General features: G+C 41.5%; 1 long non-coding RNA gene across 2 annotated transcripts in view; it reads left to right on the forward strand.

Annotated features, from left to right (window-relative positions):
• The first annotated feature begins 1,185 nt into the window (after positions 1-1,185).
• Positions 1,186-16,893, forward strand: part of LOC125979461 (uncharacterized) — a 34,952-nt gene continuing 19,244 nt past the window's right edge. The window contains exons 1-4 of one of the 2 annotated variants that reach the window (XR_007485320.2): positions 1,186-1,569; positions 1,648-1,734; positions 1,815-1,895; positions 2,222-2,375. This is a non-coding gene — a long non-coding RNA (uncharacterized lncRNA). The other variant, XR_007485318.2, reaches the window with a different exon arrangement.

Raw genomic sequence — 16,893 nt, forward strand, 5'->3', positions numbered from 1 at the left:
ATTCTTATTGGGTTGAACGGATATTGTATATGAGCAACATAACTGTGATATTGTGTTAATTTTAAGCAAAATGTTGAAGATAGCTAATGTTATAAAGGTCACACATTCATCCTGGCATCACCTCGTATTTCCCTTATTCCACCGTGCAAGAACCTTATTGATTTTAAATGCTTTCTGATGATGCTTGAGGGAGCCAGGGGTCTGAGGTCAGCTCTGTACTTGGAGTGTCAAAGTTTTCTACCTGCTAAAACTTTCATAATGTGTGCCTTACGACCCATGAGGTAAACTTGTACAGTACAATCATTGGGCGTCAGAGTTTTCTCGCTGCCTTTGATTATTGTTTGAATATCTTGCAGCTCCACCTATGTTGAATTAGCAGTTGAATGAAGAACAAGAAATATTGTAGCCTTTATGCTTATAGCCCGTCGATGGGGTCATGCATTGTATGTTAGCATTTACTAATTGTCTAAAAAAATATTTGACAAAAATACAATTTTAGTATTGCAATACAGTTCAGTTGTTTCTGAGTACCATCAAGTCAAAGTCTGCTTTATTGTCAATTTCTTCACATGTCAAGACACGCAATCAACTTGGTGTCTTGGTTGATTAAACACTTTTGAAGCGGTTTGAATCCCTATCGATGGTCAGCGACACCTTAACGTTCTTGTTCCTGTTCAAGCATGCGGTTCCATGCACTGGGTAGGCAAAAACAAAAACTCAGTTTGCCTGCATGGAGGTCACAGAGGGCACACATTGTTGAGAACAAAGTAAAGTTAAAAAGACATAGAAGCTTCTCCCGAGATGTTACGGCTGCAGAAACACTCTTCTCTGAGAAAAATCAATAACTCTGGGCTCCCAGCCGCATCCATCTTGACCTCTGGACTTCTCCATCTCAGTGGTAGAGCAGTAGCGCAATCTAAATCATTACCCTGGAAAGCATCATTTTCCACGTGTATTTTATTAGTTAGTCAGTTAGTTAGTTGAAAGTGAGTTAAACATTAGTTAGTTTCACCGAAGAGTGACTTTTCTTTTTGTTATTCTGTTTCGGTATTTTAATCGTATGCTGTTTTGCAAATTGGACACTAGGTGGCAGTACCCATCTGCGGCCTAACAAAAACTTCGCAATGTACAGCGGAAGTGACGCTCCTATCAGCAACAGGTGTCCAGTGTCGCTCGTGTAGGTGACGTATTTCTCACCTTTACAAGTTAGCTACATGTTTTTTGCTTAACATGTAAGCTAAATGTACATTAAGTGTATTGAATAGCGACTCATGAACTAGTAGACAATTTATGACGAACTAACTTATTGTTTTATTTTATTTATTGGGGCAATTTCGAATTATTCCCTTTGGCGTGAAAAGCGAAATTAATTTGCGTGAGGGTCTGGTGTGCATTGCTAAAAGGTAACAAGCTAATGGGCGAGGTTAGCAACGACGACGACTGTAGCCCCATTTATTGTAGCCATAGTTATTTCAGTTTGTTTTTATGAAGTCCATCAGTCTATTCTTGGTAAAACCTGTTCCAGAAAAATGTGAATTAACCATACGGAACGATAATTCGTACTAACAGGTATCCCGTGTTGCTGATTAATTTATCATATTTACACCGTACTTCAGACAACGGAGTCTCTGCATCTATATCTGCCAGCTGGAACCTGGCCTGGGCTGCTACACATCTGACAGAACGTCACAAGACGCAATTTTGGGTGCGGAGATGTTTCTGTGCCATTGCCACGTGAGTACATTTCGGAGGCTCTCCTGGAGGATTAAAATTAAATCAATTTATCTTTGACAAGATTACCCGTGCCTTTTCAGTGTCAGGTCCCCGGACTGCAAGGAACAAGCAGAAACGGGACAAAGTGATGGAACAGGTCGCTTTTTGCCTCTCTTAAAAAGGTACATTGTTCTGTCAGTCATTGTGTTATGGATGATTATGATTTATGTCATTCTACAAAGCCATCACTTTGCGCTGTTATACTGAAATCTGCATTGATGTGTAAACACAATATTAGTCAAACATCTGGATGCAAAGTGTTGTTGCTGATAACTTATCATTGATAACGTTTCCTTGTCACTTTCTTTTTTTTTTCTAAATAATGCAAATCTTTGGGGAAACTGCTGTCAGCATGTGTCGCACTTGAATCGACTCTAGGCTTTTAGAATTCTGACACTTATCAACCTTAGTCGTCATCCTTATTAATGATTTGCCTATTTATTTTCAGTATCCTGGGTTAAAGATAAAAAAATGAAATCTCTCTGGTGGAAACAAAGCCACTAAAACCAAGTCAAGCGGCAGTGGCAAAAAAGACCCAATCCAAGAAGAATCAGCGGCTATACACTGCAACCAACCGGACATCAATTTCAAAACTAAGCTTGGTGAGTAGGCAAAATTAATATTTCATATTTATTAGATTTTACAATCAAAATGTGCATTTACTTTAATTTGGTTTCAATTCTTAAATTTTCAATTCACTTAGTTGTGTTATGTTTAATTGAAGAACGTCAAAGTGGCACTTGCATCTATCCATTTTTCTGTATGCAACTTTTGAAGGAAACATTTTAGACGGCTCTGTTGTGAACTGTGTATTGTTTAAACCAAAACAAATTGTTGAGCTCAGTGATGCAGACCGGTTATATATTTAAAAAAAAAAAAAGTTTTTTGGGGGCGGCAAGGGGAAACTTTTAGAAGCTGATGTCAACTCGAGCGGAAACTCGAAAGCTGTGTCGCCGCTTCCTGTACTGCCAGTGCAGGAAATGATATCACGACCTTTACGCTTCCTGAATGAAGTGTCTCAGTGGCCCTTTTGGGGCGCAGGAACTCCTGAGTCAGTAAATCAAGCTTAAATGAAGCCAAAGACTCACTCCCGCATCGTGCACTGCATGGAGGCCTTTCAAAAACCACAGTAGATCTCAGAAGGCGCTCACTTGGCTCTTCATGTGTAAAATGAGCTCATCTAAGTTTGGTGGTGGAGGAGCAACAGTCCCCTCTGCATTTCCAAAGAAGTGACGCAAAGAATATGTAAATTGGCGTTTTTTTTTTCCTCTCAAGACTTTTATCGCACAAGTGCTATTTTAATCACGATTTTAGCTCAATAATGCTTTAGAATCACAAATATGACACGTTGTCGTCTATTGGTCACACCCGAGCCTCGGCTTGGCCGACTTGACTTTCCACGTTTGCCGCTGCCAACGCTAACAGATGGAATGTGGCACTGAGGGATGAGAGGAGAAGAATGCAAGGAATGAGGAAGTGGGAAGAGGTCGGGAATTCCTTTGCTTTCCTGCTCTTCTTGGCCAGGATACTTTGAGGTGTGTGTGAGTGTGTGTGGCTTTGCTAAGATCAACTGATCACTACAGCAGAAATCAACACTCGCGCTATAATTAGCTACGGGAAAAGAGCCCAGTTAGCGTGTGTTGTGTGTGCGGAGGTCGCCGCAAGTGTCCGCGGACAAGCGGTGGGAAGTGGCACCTGATGTCTTTGTTGCCGGGCTCCTGCCAAGCGACTAACAGGCTTCGACCCTGTTGCCAGGCAACCTGCGCCTCTCATTTTTTCCCCCAACATGCTAAAAAAGAAAAAAGTCAGGAAACAAGTTAACCCCCGAGGGAGGCTTTGAACGGCGTCGTTATGAAAACGTCTCTTTGTGGTCACCCACTTTTAATGGGCCCAGTGGCTCAAAGGTGTGTTCCCTGTATCAACAAACTTCAAAAAGTTCGCTCGGCGGATCGCATGTACTCGTAGACAAGGTGCTACTTTGTCCAGAGAGATCACACACCTTAAGCATGTCTCACAAACCCAAGCCAACTTATTCTTAGTGGGGACGCCCTTAAAAGGAATCTTCTGGTTATGTCGCTTAGAGGACACCATTACGGGGATATCTGTAATTTATGCTAACTCAGTAGTAAAGTCATAGTTACAATAAATATTTGCATGAAAAAGTCATATAGGCTAACCGGTTTTTGCCATTGATCAATTGGCATAGAAAGTGAAAATAAATATATAATAAAAATAAATTATCCAAGATCACCACCATGTCACCTCCCCATCATCATCATGGTTGCAGTAACTTTTCTCTCAAGTCATCTTCTCCCGCTTCACCAAGCTTCGGTTCATCTCCTTTTTAGTGTAACTTTGATTGAACTCGCTCAAGTCATAAACCATATTTTTCACCCGCTGTGATCTTAAGTGCAGGTCGTCCTCTAAACTTTGCCTCTTCTAGTGAAGCGTTGAATTTTCATTATCGTGTAGCCGCCACCAGTGTGCCTCCATGACAACACGCTTTATTATAGCAAGTCTGTTACACACACGCGTACACACTCACAGTATGTGCTTGTATTTAATTTTTTTTTCTTTTCATTTCGCTGTGGGTTGTGCACGGGTATAATATATATGGTAATTACGGTACAATGTGTGTGTGGGCTGGGAGCATCGCACACCTCTTAAGAGTCCTTCATTAGATCTATTTCCCCCCCAGTGTCGTGTCTTGTGTGTGTGTGTGTGTGTGTGTGTGTGTACGTGTGTGCGTCACACGGCTGCAGTTGAGACGCCAGGCAACAGACAAAGGAGCATTGAGGCGCCCTCGCGGTCACCCCAAGGCCGCCATGGCGGTGGCGGTGGCGACAACAATGGCGACATTGTTTGATGTCAGCGCCTCGGGATTTTGTCTCCGGCTCTGAATATTAAACGCGCTGATGCTAAAGAGACAACTTAGCCACAGGGACGTATATCGATGGTGGTTTAAAGGTGATTTTAATTTCTATGAAGTTTATTTTCCATGAAGAGTTTGCATTGGCATGAGTGGAGAAATCAATCCCAAGCCCTCTGGGCTTTTTAATATCGTCACAGTAACAATGGAAAAATGTAGAGCTACTTAGTTGCTAATTGGTCCGGGAACGTCTCATATTGAGCAATGTAAACGCCAAGCCGTCCAATCGGCTTATTGACAAACCTGTTAGACAATACGATCAACCCAATAGATTTTCCTCCTGAAACTGATTTGTGACTCGCGACGACATTATCGGGCTCGTCATAATTTTCACGCCTCTCCGAGACTGATTGATTACGCTATCGATCCCTCATTACAGCTGGCCATCCCGTGTGTTTTGCCTCTTTTATGACTGCCTAATCGTTACTTTGACTTTCACGTCGGTGACAGTAGGCGGCAAATTAGTTGAGGGGTGACCCCGGCGTGCTTTCATCAACGTTGCACTTTTCATCTGCTACGTGACTGTAATTAAAATGGTCGTTTGTTTTTACGCCGCATGGCGCCGCCAAGCCAAACAGCCTGGTGTGAGAATGAGCATGCAGGTGTAACCTACCTGTCTCGAGCGGTTTTGCCGACCATGTTTATTTTTGTGTCAACGCGCCTCGTAAAGGAAACAGAACAGGGCCGTAGTGTGTTTGTAGATATTTTTAAAAAGTCTTCAATGAACATTGGCTGACCTTAGAGGAAATAAAAGTGCTGACCGCACTGTTTGCTCAAAGGCTTAAAATACACCGGTTGGACAGAACATTAGGTACACCTGCGCACACTCATGACAGCAAAAAGTAAACACAGCGGTACCACATCTTAACTTACGAGGTTTTCACAATGCAATTTTTCAAACATGCTATTCTGATTAATATTACAATTGTGGAATATGAATTTTGTAGGAAAAAAAATCACTTGTTTCAATCTGTCTCTGGGGGCTTGCCAGCCATTTCGGCTTCCATTGCCACTTGCTCTTGACTGGAAATGACATCACAGTGCCTACGGGCTCAGGCAATCACTGTGGCGGTCACCAGTTTTCTGGCTTTTGTCATGCCAGTCTTAATCGGAGCCCTTACCGTCTTTGTGTAATGCCGCCTACTCATTGTGAGGAGACCATTGGTGGCCATCTTGTGTTGCCACACAGACCGATTGAAACAGTGTTTTCACACTTTCTTTCTCCACGTACGGTTGTACCAATATATCTTGGAGAGGTTCTACATACAGATTTCATTCCTAAAAATGCAGTTGTAAATTTCCACTCTTAAGGTATATCTTCGGTTGCTACTCAAACATTCATCTCATTTATCTTGTCAGAAGCATCAAAAGTGAAATGAAAGCAAAGCCCATTGAAGGAAAAAAATAATAGCTGCAAACTTTTAACCTAACCTCTGTAAGAAAAATATACTTTTTTTACTGTAAGAAAATATACTTTGAATGTTCGATAAAAAGAGTGAAGTTTGCTCTGAGAAGCTCTCATTACTCCATTCTCGTGGAAAACACACAGTGAAGTGGCAACGACATAAGTTGGCTGCCCTCTGGCTTCCGACCCAGCATGTTCATAATAACTCGTATTTATTTGCTGATGTCAAATTTTTGCTTCAAATGACATCAAAGCCAGATTCAAAGCGTTTATTGTCGTGTGTACAAAGAAAAAGTGCTTTCCTTTTGTACACGTGACAATAAACGCTTTGAATCTCGCTTTGAATAGTTGAATTCAGAAACCCTGTGTCAAAGAGCCAATCCGTTTGAATCGTGAGGTCTTATACATACTGTATATCCATATACACGAATACTTTCATTTCATCTTGGTTCAGATTCCTTTTGCACCTTTTCTGTCACCTCTTCACACGTGCAAAATGTAGTATAAGTACAAAGAGTGTCAAATGTGTGTGCGTGGCTTTGCATGTCTGTCGCCTTGCATTATCAAGTCCTACTGCCCCCGCACATCCCGCCTTGCCCCCGCGGCCTTGATGTTGATGAACAAGAAGAACACGCCAAAAAGTGTGAAGAAAAAAACCGCCGTGTGAACTGCTAATTTCCTACGCGCAGGCACATACACGTACGCGCTCACCCAATCCACCCCCTTCCTCACGCTGCCTTTGACCTTAGCCACCATGCACAAAAAGTTAACCTTTCACGTCACTAGAAGGTCAGATGGGGAGGTCAAGGAGAGGCTCCCACCGTTGCCTCCAAATGAGTCTATGTGACAAGGACGAGGCAATGGCGTAGGTAGCCTGTGGGAATTTACACACTGTGCGTACGTGCATTATACAGTATATTTTATCTCGGATGCAGTAGTGCAACAGACAGCGCACTGACTCTCACCGAGTTGCCAAAGGGCCATGTGCCCCCCCCCCCCCCCCCCCATTGCCAGACAAATTAAGTTTGGGCCCCCTCTTCCCACAGTAATATTCAAACAAAGTATACTGGCTCGATATAATTGAATCCTGATGCCACGAATGTACAACAGGGACTACTTTAGATGCAGCCACCATGTGCATGTGCACACGAGCCTTGGCTGCCAGCTGTGTATGTTGTCCTGAATACAAAATGGCTGTTGTACCCGCAGCACACATTGTTACTTTTAAACGTCACAATTGGTACACTTGCACAACCCTACCCCGCCCTAAAAAAAAAATCTAAAATAAGCCACAATTTTACAAGTGTGTGATCTTGACTGTATGACTTAAATTCTGCACAATTCCTAAAAAAAAAAAAAAAAAAACACGATGGCATGCTTCATTAAAATAAAAAAAATGTCAGATTGACATGAAATTTCTCCCACAATTCCAGTTTAATGTCTTCTACAAGAAAAACTTATGACTCACCGCAACCTAATATTAATTTGGAATTCCTGACACAATTCAACATCCAGATGAGTATTCCTCCCTCTACTAGTGTAGCGTGCTCCTATTTCAGTGCCGCTACTGTATGTGCCAGCAATGCTCCCTTTGGGATTTGAGGGTTGTTGTACGCTATAGGTGAATCTAATGTAACTTTCCTTTTGATGAGAAGAGCTTTTGATAAGTTATGCTGTCTGCGTGAGTACCGTCCTTGTTATCGTGCACATATTAACAACGTGTTTGTTATTGGCCACTGCATTCTGTCAGACGTGGACATGTTTTGTCACTTGCTTTGTTGCATTTATTTTTCTAATGAATCATCTTAGTTCGCTCCCTAAAGTACATCATGTTTCTTTGAATATTCAACTAGAAACCTAGCTAGTATGCGAAAACAAAAAAAATACAGTTGGGTCTCTTAGGAATAACCGCATGCTTGGATTGTCCAATTCATCACATGCTCTAGCTAGCCACTGCAAAAGAACAAATTTATTTAAAATAAAAAAAAAATACTATTGAATATCACAAACATTACAACTAATGTAAATACTTTAGTTGGACTTTTTTTCCCAAATGATTTCGATGTAGTGACTGGAACATTGACATCCTATAACAGTAATCATCAATATTAATAGTATAACATCAATTTTTCTTCCAAATACCAAAAGCTTAATGTTAATTTGTGGAGACATGAGCCTGGTTTTGTCAAACACATCACTAATGTATTATAAATAGAAATTGGTTTAATTAAAATGTAAAAGTAATTTAAAAAAAAGTATAATACCTACTTTACATTCAAATTCGCGGCAAATTTTTACTGGTGCTCAATTATTCTTGATTATACTGTAAATGCCTTGCAACTTACACCCCTTTCTTTGTTGTACCAATTTTCTCAGCCTTATTTAAGGTTTATAGTGTCAAAGTGAATCCCTACTTTTTTATTGAAACCGCTGTAGGGTAGAGCGTCTCAAACCGAATCGGGTCAAAGCGGCTACCACCTGGGCTCACACATGCTCGCTCGCTCGCACATTTATGTGCGCTCATGCGAGGTGCCGCCAGTAAACAGTGTGACTCACAGCGCCGCTTTTTTTTTTTTTTTCTTTCTCCTTTTAATCTAGAGGTCCTACTGTGGAGCAGCCTAGCGCTTAGCATCAAGTGTCAGCATCCAGAGGGGCTTTTAAAGGTCACGTCTACAATCATCTGTGCATGAACAGAAAATGATGTGCAGGTCCTCAGAGCATATTGTTGGGTTTTTTTTGTCAACAATATATTGTATCCAAAAGTAAAAAAAAAAAACATTTGACATAAAATCGAGATAGTCGTAGTGAAAAATAGCTCTGCTCGCATCAGGACCAATTGGGGCGACTAGATCCAGCAGATTGGGCTGTGGCGGGGAAGAAGAAAAAAATCGGGGTAAACTGACCTCTACCAATAGCGATCGAGTAAAACTGCATTTGAGTGAAACCGTAATTTGATTAATCTTATGCCCAAATTCTCAACCAGTGTTATTCATTTAAGATGAATAAACGTCTCCCTCAAATAAACACTGCCAGGAAAAGAAATTATTTGTAACTCATGATCACTTGCTACTGTTCATGGACAAGCATTAAAGATTGAGCCATCTCTGTTGCTTTTGATTTTTAACATTATTAATATTGAGGGAAAAAAGTGTTGCTTAGTTCCTGAAATGTTGAAACGTCGCTTTTAGAGACACTAAATATTGATTGTGATGCACACACGTACACATGCACACCATCTCCTGTGCTTCCTGTTGTCTGGCGGGCTGTCACACTCAGGTAGTGGTGCAGAAAGAGGAGGTGACAAACACACACACACACACACACGAACCACTTAATATATCATCTGGCGTTTTTTTTTTCTTTTTTCAGAGGCACTCACACCTCCTCTGTCTCGCGCCGTTTGTGTGTGTGTGTGTGTGTGTGTGTGTGTGTGTCACAGTCAGGGTTCACCGGCGGGTGAGCTGGCAGCGCCGCCATGTTACTGTATTCTCCATTTGACTCTGACTGTTGACTCACTTCTTGGTTTGTTTTTGAATATTTTGGGCCAAGATTTCACGCACTGCTGTGAGAGGGAGGAAACACCATATGGTTTATACGGCCTGCTATAATTCATGATATCGTTGTTATATTACATATTGGCTTAGCGTGCATATAACGTTTTCTGTCATTTTAGCAGAGTGAGTTTGTTATAATAGGCCATAGACTATATTGCATATAGAAGTGAATATAAACGGCAACAATAATAGTCAGCAGTGTCATATGTCGCTATTAATAAATATTCTCTAAAAATGTAAATGATAACTGTGCATAATGTCACAGAAGCTTAAGTAAGACTAGTCAGCAACATTCTATACAGCAAAAATAGCCTATACACAGATAAAAATGTCTGGGGGGAAAAAAAAACAGGTCTATTTATTCTTGAGCATTGATATTGTAATTTTCATGCCAGGCCTAGCAAAAATAGAGGCATTGTATGTAGCAAATAATATACACATACCAAGTCTAGATATGAGCAGCTGAGAATTGAATATCAGCAGTTTCAATTGTACGGTATAATATCTGCTGATGTGAATGTGAACAAGCAATCTAAAGATTCGTGTTCTGCCTATTAAAAGCAGTTTGTTCTTTTTGGAAAGTTGGGCAGCAAAAGTCTGCCTTTTGGCCGCCTCTGTGATTGAATAGCAGCCTCCACGCAGGCGGACATCAAGTCCATCTAAATAAAGCCTGGCACTGGCCCTCCCACGACCGGCCCTCTCAAATTGCATAAACGCCTGTCACTTGAGTGCGAAGCCTCAGCGCGGTGTGCGTGATTAAATGTACGTGGCTGTGTGATTATGGTGGTAAAGAAAGGGACGGTGCGAGATGGGCAATCCGTCAACTGCCGCCGCTTGCGCGTCGTGTCGCGTTCGGATGATACAATGCGGGGCAGCTTCGTTGTGATGCAGCACAAGCACAAACAATTGAAGGATTCAACTGCACGGCAATATAAAACTTTTTTTTTTGTACGTATAAGCAGTTTGCATATTACAAGCGACCTCAATCTGTTTGGTCTGTGAACATAGGCGTCCTCAAAATGACCCGCATACTCGGTCGGAAGGGAGGAGGTCGAAATACTGTATTTGGGGGAAATGAGGCGAGACTTTTCAATCTCATCTCATAGGACATCACATAGTGACGTCGTTACTCCTCATAATAAATTAACTGTGTTTTATAACAAAGTTAGGCGGTTGTCTGTACGTGAAGCTTTTTTTTTTTTTTTTAAATTAATGGCTTTTTAACTAGGTCATTGTCATGAAACGTAAACATAGCCGAGTCACTGAAACCAACTCCCCAATCTCCACTTCTCCCGAAGGTGCATCACATTTCCACCGCGTTATCAACGTAATAAATTGTTCCAGATGTTCTATTCTGTCCCAGGAGGTCCATGCAGTCACAGTAACAGACACACGCATACGTGATTGGTAACTGTGACTGCACAACTAACTGGTTCAATGTAACCATTCCCGCCCGCCTCGAGCCAATTATCCAAGTAGCGAGCTTGAGTGGAAAGAGAGTCACACTAATGTAAGCAGCTGGCTGGTGGAAAAGCCCACGACGACGACTTTCCCCTCTTCCCTTAATCTTCTTCAAATCTGCCCGCTAATGCTCACACACCTAAATACCACAGGCAAATCCCAAGAGGTAAACGAAGATATTGTCAAGCCGAGAAATTGATCTTTGTGGGCAACACAGCTCTTGGAATCCATTGGAGAGTCAAAAAGTAAACAGCGAGTTTAAAAGTCAAGTTTTGTTAAATGTCAAAATCAAAGAATAGAACAATTGCACTCTTTACTGTTAAAATCACAGTTTCTTAATTTACTTTAGTTATCTTAATTATTAGTACAGTAGTTTTAATGCATTTTTTTTTGTGTGGAAAGCAAGTCACTACCGCCTGTCCCAAGTTTTCCAAAAGGCCCATTTATGCAATTTAACTGTGACGTTGTTCTTTCATTGAATTCGAATAATGGAGAAACCGTCTCAATGAATCAGAATAGTTTTAATCACTTTCTCGGCTTGTATGATTGCCTGAGGTCTTGGGCATCGATTTAAGCAGCCTGTTGCTATTTTCTACACTCAGAGCTTGCCAGGCAGTGGCGATGTTCTGCTCGAGTTGGTCCAGCGTAGTTGGCTCTCTGTTTTGACAATAGCAGAAAAAGTTTGCAATGACATTGAGGTCAAGGGAGTTGGCAGAAACTTGAAGTTGTTTTTTGGCGAACCAATCTTTGGCCGACCAGAACATCGAAGTGAAAAATACATGTTATGAGAGCCATTCCCCTATACATCTAAAAATGCGTCCTGCTCTTCTGCAAAGTCTTTTTCCACAAGAAGTTGATGTTGCTTCTCCTAGTCATTGCAACAAGGTCATAAGCGTCTGTTCAAATCTCACCAGGTAGAACACAATCACACTCCGCACGTTCCTTTTACACTTGTTTTTCTCACTGTTTGTCCTGCACACACACGTATATTGTCCATTCAAACATACACACACGCACATATACAATCACACACACACACGCACACACACCGGTACACAGACACTTCTGTCTGGTACAATGTTGAAATGGGTCCCCAGGAAAATTGGATCTCTTCCACAGCTTAAATTCCACAGACTTGGAGGCATGCAGTTGCCTAGCAACAGCAGTGCTGTATCCACCTTTTTTTATTCTTCATGTTTTTGCATAGTCCTTCAAAAGTTAAACACGCATAAAGGGCCACTATGTTATTAAACAATATTGATGCCTTTTTTTTTTTTTTTTTTTAATAAACGTGATCTCCCCACTCACTCATGCCTTACACACTCTGGGTGAAGAAATCCGAAAAGGTGACTGTTACTTTCCAAATCTGGTCATCCACACGCATCTTACCGCCAATTTATGCTCAAGTCCTCTTACGCACTCCAAAAGATGTAGTAAGTCCAACGCCCCCTAAAGGTGAAACGTCATATTGTACTTGAAGTTTTAATACTTTAATACGCCGCCAGACAACACTGGCTATCCAATGTGCTTTGAGAATTCGAACAAAAGATATTTCATTCAAACAGCCGCTCTGAGTCGCCTATTCCCGTGTTATGATTTTTACTGGGGAAGGATATCGGCGCTAACAGACTTTTGTCTCATTTGCATGTTCATGGACTGCAATTGCGCTTCAAACATATTGGGTGGCGGCCTGCTCAGCTATCCTTATATTAACTCTATCTGTAAAATTGTTCATTACTTTTTGACATTTATGCTAACTCTAAAAATTACCACGCTTTAAAAGAATAAATGTCAAGAACTTGCGTGTCATTCGCTAGCTAGCTGGCTAGCATGAAAGTAAATGTCAGCATGAATGACATCATTTAAGATAGAAAAATTAGATAATTCCACTTGTATTAGGATTCTAACTGGAAGGTCCAACAGGGTTTACACGTGAGGATTTATTCACTGTTCTACAAAAAATGGCCTGGTCATGCCAATGCTATAAGCTAATTTGTTGTGCAGGCATCGTGAATCCGTCTTTTCCCAAGGAACCGTTTATTACATTTACACAGATTAAACAATTAGCTTCAGAAAGTATACAAGTGTCATTATGTTGACAATGATCAGCTATCATGGACAAAGAATGTCAACTTCAACAAAATCGTTTAGAAAAATAGAAACAATCCTATAACTTGTTTGCATGCTAATCGTGTAAAGGTGAGTTTTATTCACTTTGCTTTGAAGCAACCAATGACCGGAGGTCTGTTGCTAATGCTACATGCTGATTAGCAGCTTAGCCACCCTGAAATTTTTTATTACTTTTTTTACTCGGACTAAACAAATAAAACAACACGGGAGATTTGTGATAATGATGTCAATGTCAAATGACATTTTAATCCAAGAATTTGGATGCTAGCGCACAGAGACACCATTAAAATAAACGGCAGAGTGAATGAAGTCACAAAGGAAAGAAAAACAATCAGAGAATTTACATATTTAGCAAGATCTCGCTCGCTCACTAATAAACTGTTATTTTCTTTTTTCCGCCCGCTTTCCAAGGATAGAAGGAAGATAATTAAAGCAAAAGTCAGCGTCTTCCTCGTCTCTGCATATCGCTTTCTTCCTGCTTTGATCGAGCTCATATAACAAGGCCCGCGGGTCCGACGCTATGAGAAAGTACAAAAATCCTAATTGTGCTTGTGTGTGCGCGTGCGTGGGTGTGTGTATATGTGCCCGCTAACACACCCGTGTGTACATGCTTAAAGTATGCTCTGATTATCGTCTTACTTATGTCAGACACCAAATTTGGCCTCAGGGATTAATTTTTCACGAGGTTTTTTTTTTTTTTGTGTTGCTGGAAAGCTTTCTGCTCTCTAACAGAAGAAGATGTTGCATTACCATTTTTGTGTAGATGTTTAATTGGCATAAAAGTGCTGATACTTTTTCTATCTGCGGGTAGAAGCTCTGAGCAGCTTGCTCTCTCCATTGTTCCTAGTCGATTTATTATTTTTATTTAAATTGTTTTCTACAACCGATTATTGTTTTGCTGCTGATGATGCTTCTTAATACACAATACAAACGTTTGATTGTAAGCTGACCACTTAAGGGTAACGTCTGGGTCAAATGGAGGGTTTATACTGGGTGGGGGTGTTCAGCAGGGTAGGCGGGGGTCCAGCCAAAGCGTCTCCTTGGGGAGGCAGTGTGTCTGTGTGGAGGCTTTTCCCGCTCCTCTGAAGTCTGCTAGCTGCTATCTGGTTACTCCGTGAAGGCCCACCATGATTAGCCTGCACTCGCATTCCTCAGCTCCCATTTACTGCAATCTGCACAGACATCCAGCAAAGTCAGCACTGCACAAAGAAGCACTAATACACACACACACAGAGCCAGAGCCAGAGCCAGACAGGAAACCGGTTGACCAACTTTTATTAGCAAAAACTTAAGTTGGACCCATCACCCCTATGTTTCCCCCACAAAATTGCCCATACTAAATAGACTTAATGTAGTAAGTATGCTAATGTTAGTGCACGAGGAGTAAATAGTAAATATCTTTCTGACACAGTGCTGTATAAGCAAAAATACTTTATGCAGAACAGCAATTCTTTTTTCATAGCCTCAGAGGCTATGGAGTGCAATATTGAACTTCCAGTGACAGGTATGACAGACTGTAAGAGCAATAAAGTCCGATTTTACACACTGGCTCCACATTCACACATGAGACTAACAGCAATGAGTCACATGAGTCTAAATTTTGGACGTTTTCACTCAGTGTGCTAACTTTAGTTGCCAACAGTTTCGATTTCAATGGCTTTGTGTTGAGATATTTTGAGGGGACAGTATACTTAAAATGTAAATGTGTTTATTGAATACTTTACATTGTCCAATTGTCATTTCTGCAATGTCGTCCATTAAATACATTATTCTGGACATAAATAAATAATGTGTGTCTACAGTAGTTGTCAGTGTTAAGGGTCTTCCAATTTCGAAAAAAGTAAACAATTTGGTTCTTTATATTGTCAGCTTGGCAACCGTATGCTTGTGTAACGGTCTGGGTAAAATTTGTCCAGCGGTTGAGTATGTTGTTGGCGTTGTGGTGTTACTGGTAAACTGGTGTCATCCGCACATACACGTCAGTCACCTCACACAAAACTGTGAGGACCGAGCGGTCGTTGCCGCTGCCTGCTCCTCCTCCTCCTCATCATCTTCCAGCCAGTCGTCTTTAGATGACATCGGTGCATTATTGAAGTCAGCTGTCAGTCGGTGAGGCCGACGTCAAGGGAAATGTCTTTTCCTTGCATCATGTTATTGAAAAAGGAGATTGTCGGCTGTCTTGAGGCCATATTGCTGCAATCAATCATATTTCATGGGCCGTGTTCACTGACATTTCTCTTGAGTTATCCTCCTAATATACTATATACATGCATGCAACCTATAGAAATGTACTCAGGAATGGGAGGAAGTTATAGCGTGGTGATGCTAATGTGATGTGACGCTAACAACCATGGAATATATCATTGGAATTAGAATAGAAGTCATCTGTGCATCAAAATTACCCTAGGGGGTGGGGGGGGGGGGGAGTTTCCGATTGAACTCGAGGCCTGAAAAAAATCATTGAAGGAACACTTCCTTACATTTGATTGAAGCTCTTTCTCGGGTCACATCCAAACAGAAGCTCCGGAAAGCTTTTCTGATATCCTCCAAATACATTCAGAGAGAGAAGCTTAATGGATGCGAGACATCCAAAGCTGCCTCCAACTGTAACTTCCTGCCCGTAATCATAGGCAGACTTTACTCTACCCACCATTGCCAACGTGTCCCTCATCCTGGCTCCTCTCCTGTCGTCCCCCCTTCCGGCTGGGAACAGACAGACTACCCCCCCTCTCCCTCCCCATCCATTTGAGTTTATTAAAACAGGCAGCTGAGCATGCGTTCATGCAAGCATGCGTGTATAGTACTGTATATACACGTCTGACGCACATTAGGCACATGCGAGGCCGCGGCGAGAGCGCTTGATCTGTAAATAGCACATGCACCTCCAAAAAAAATCAACTTTTAAGGGATGACTCACTTTCCACTTTCAAACAATCGAGAGGATGTTTAGATCGGCGTGAAGGTCACGTGTGCGTGCACGCACACAATTTCCCCCATTGACACAGCCTAGACAGGATTTGATAAATTAAAGATAAAAAGTGTATTATATTGACACTTCCAAATTTTGTAGCCCGTTATTACTCACTGGTATGCAGATGCCTGATGGAATGTGTTGCCTTGTATTTTTCTTGACAGCCTGAGCTGCAATAACACTTTTAATGGCTTTAGTGCAGGGTGGGATCGGTGGGTCATAATTTCTGAGAGGTCATGGATATGCCAACAAACACACACACATATATACACACGCCCGCACAAACTTGGAACCGCTTAAGTTGTATGCTACTGTATTAGCAAGGTTAAGGATTAGCGCTGCATATCGTCCATTACGAGGCCTATGACTTCAAGGAACGAGGTGGTCCTGTCATGTGACCACCTCATATTCCACCCCGATGGTGTTCAGTCAAACTCGTGAATATTCATGACAACTGACTGTCTTGCAATTTTAACTGTCTGCGCGTGTGTATTATTCTCAGCTATTGTTACACCGTCGCCCTAAATGTTTGCACTTTTACAAACGGAACGTTGTACGCAGTGTTGTTGTGCGTTGTGTAAAGTAGGCCTCGCAAATGTAGGTCTTTGAAACAGTGGAAGTGGGTAAAGCGGGCTTACAGTCGTAATCCGCTTCACAGACACCCATCTGA

This window comes from Syngnathus scovelli, chromosome 13, assembly GCF_024217435.2.
Source record: "Syngnathus scovelli strain Florida chromosome 13, RoL_Ssco_1.2, whole genome shotgun sequence".
In the NCBI taxonomy this organism is placed as follows: domain Eukaryota; kingdom Metazoa; phylum Chordata; class Actinopteri; order Syngnathiformes; family Syngnathidae; genus Syngnathus; species Syngnathus scovelli.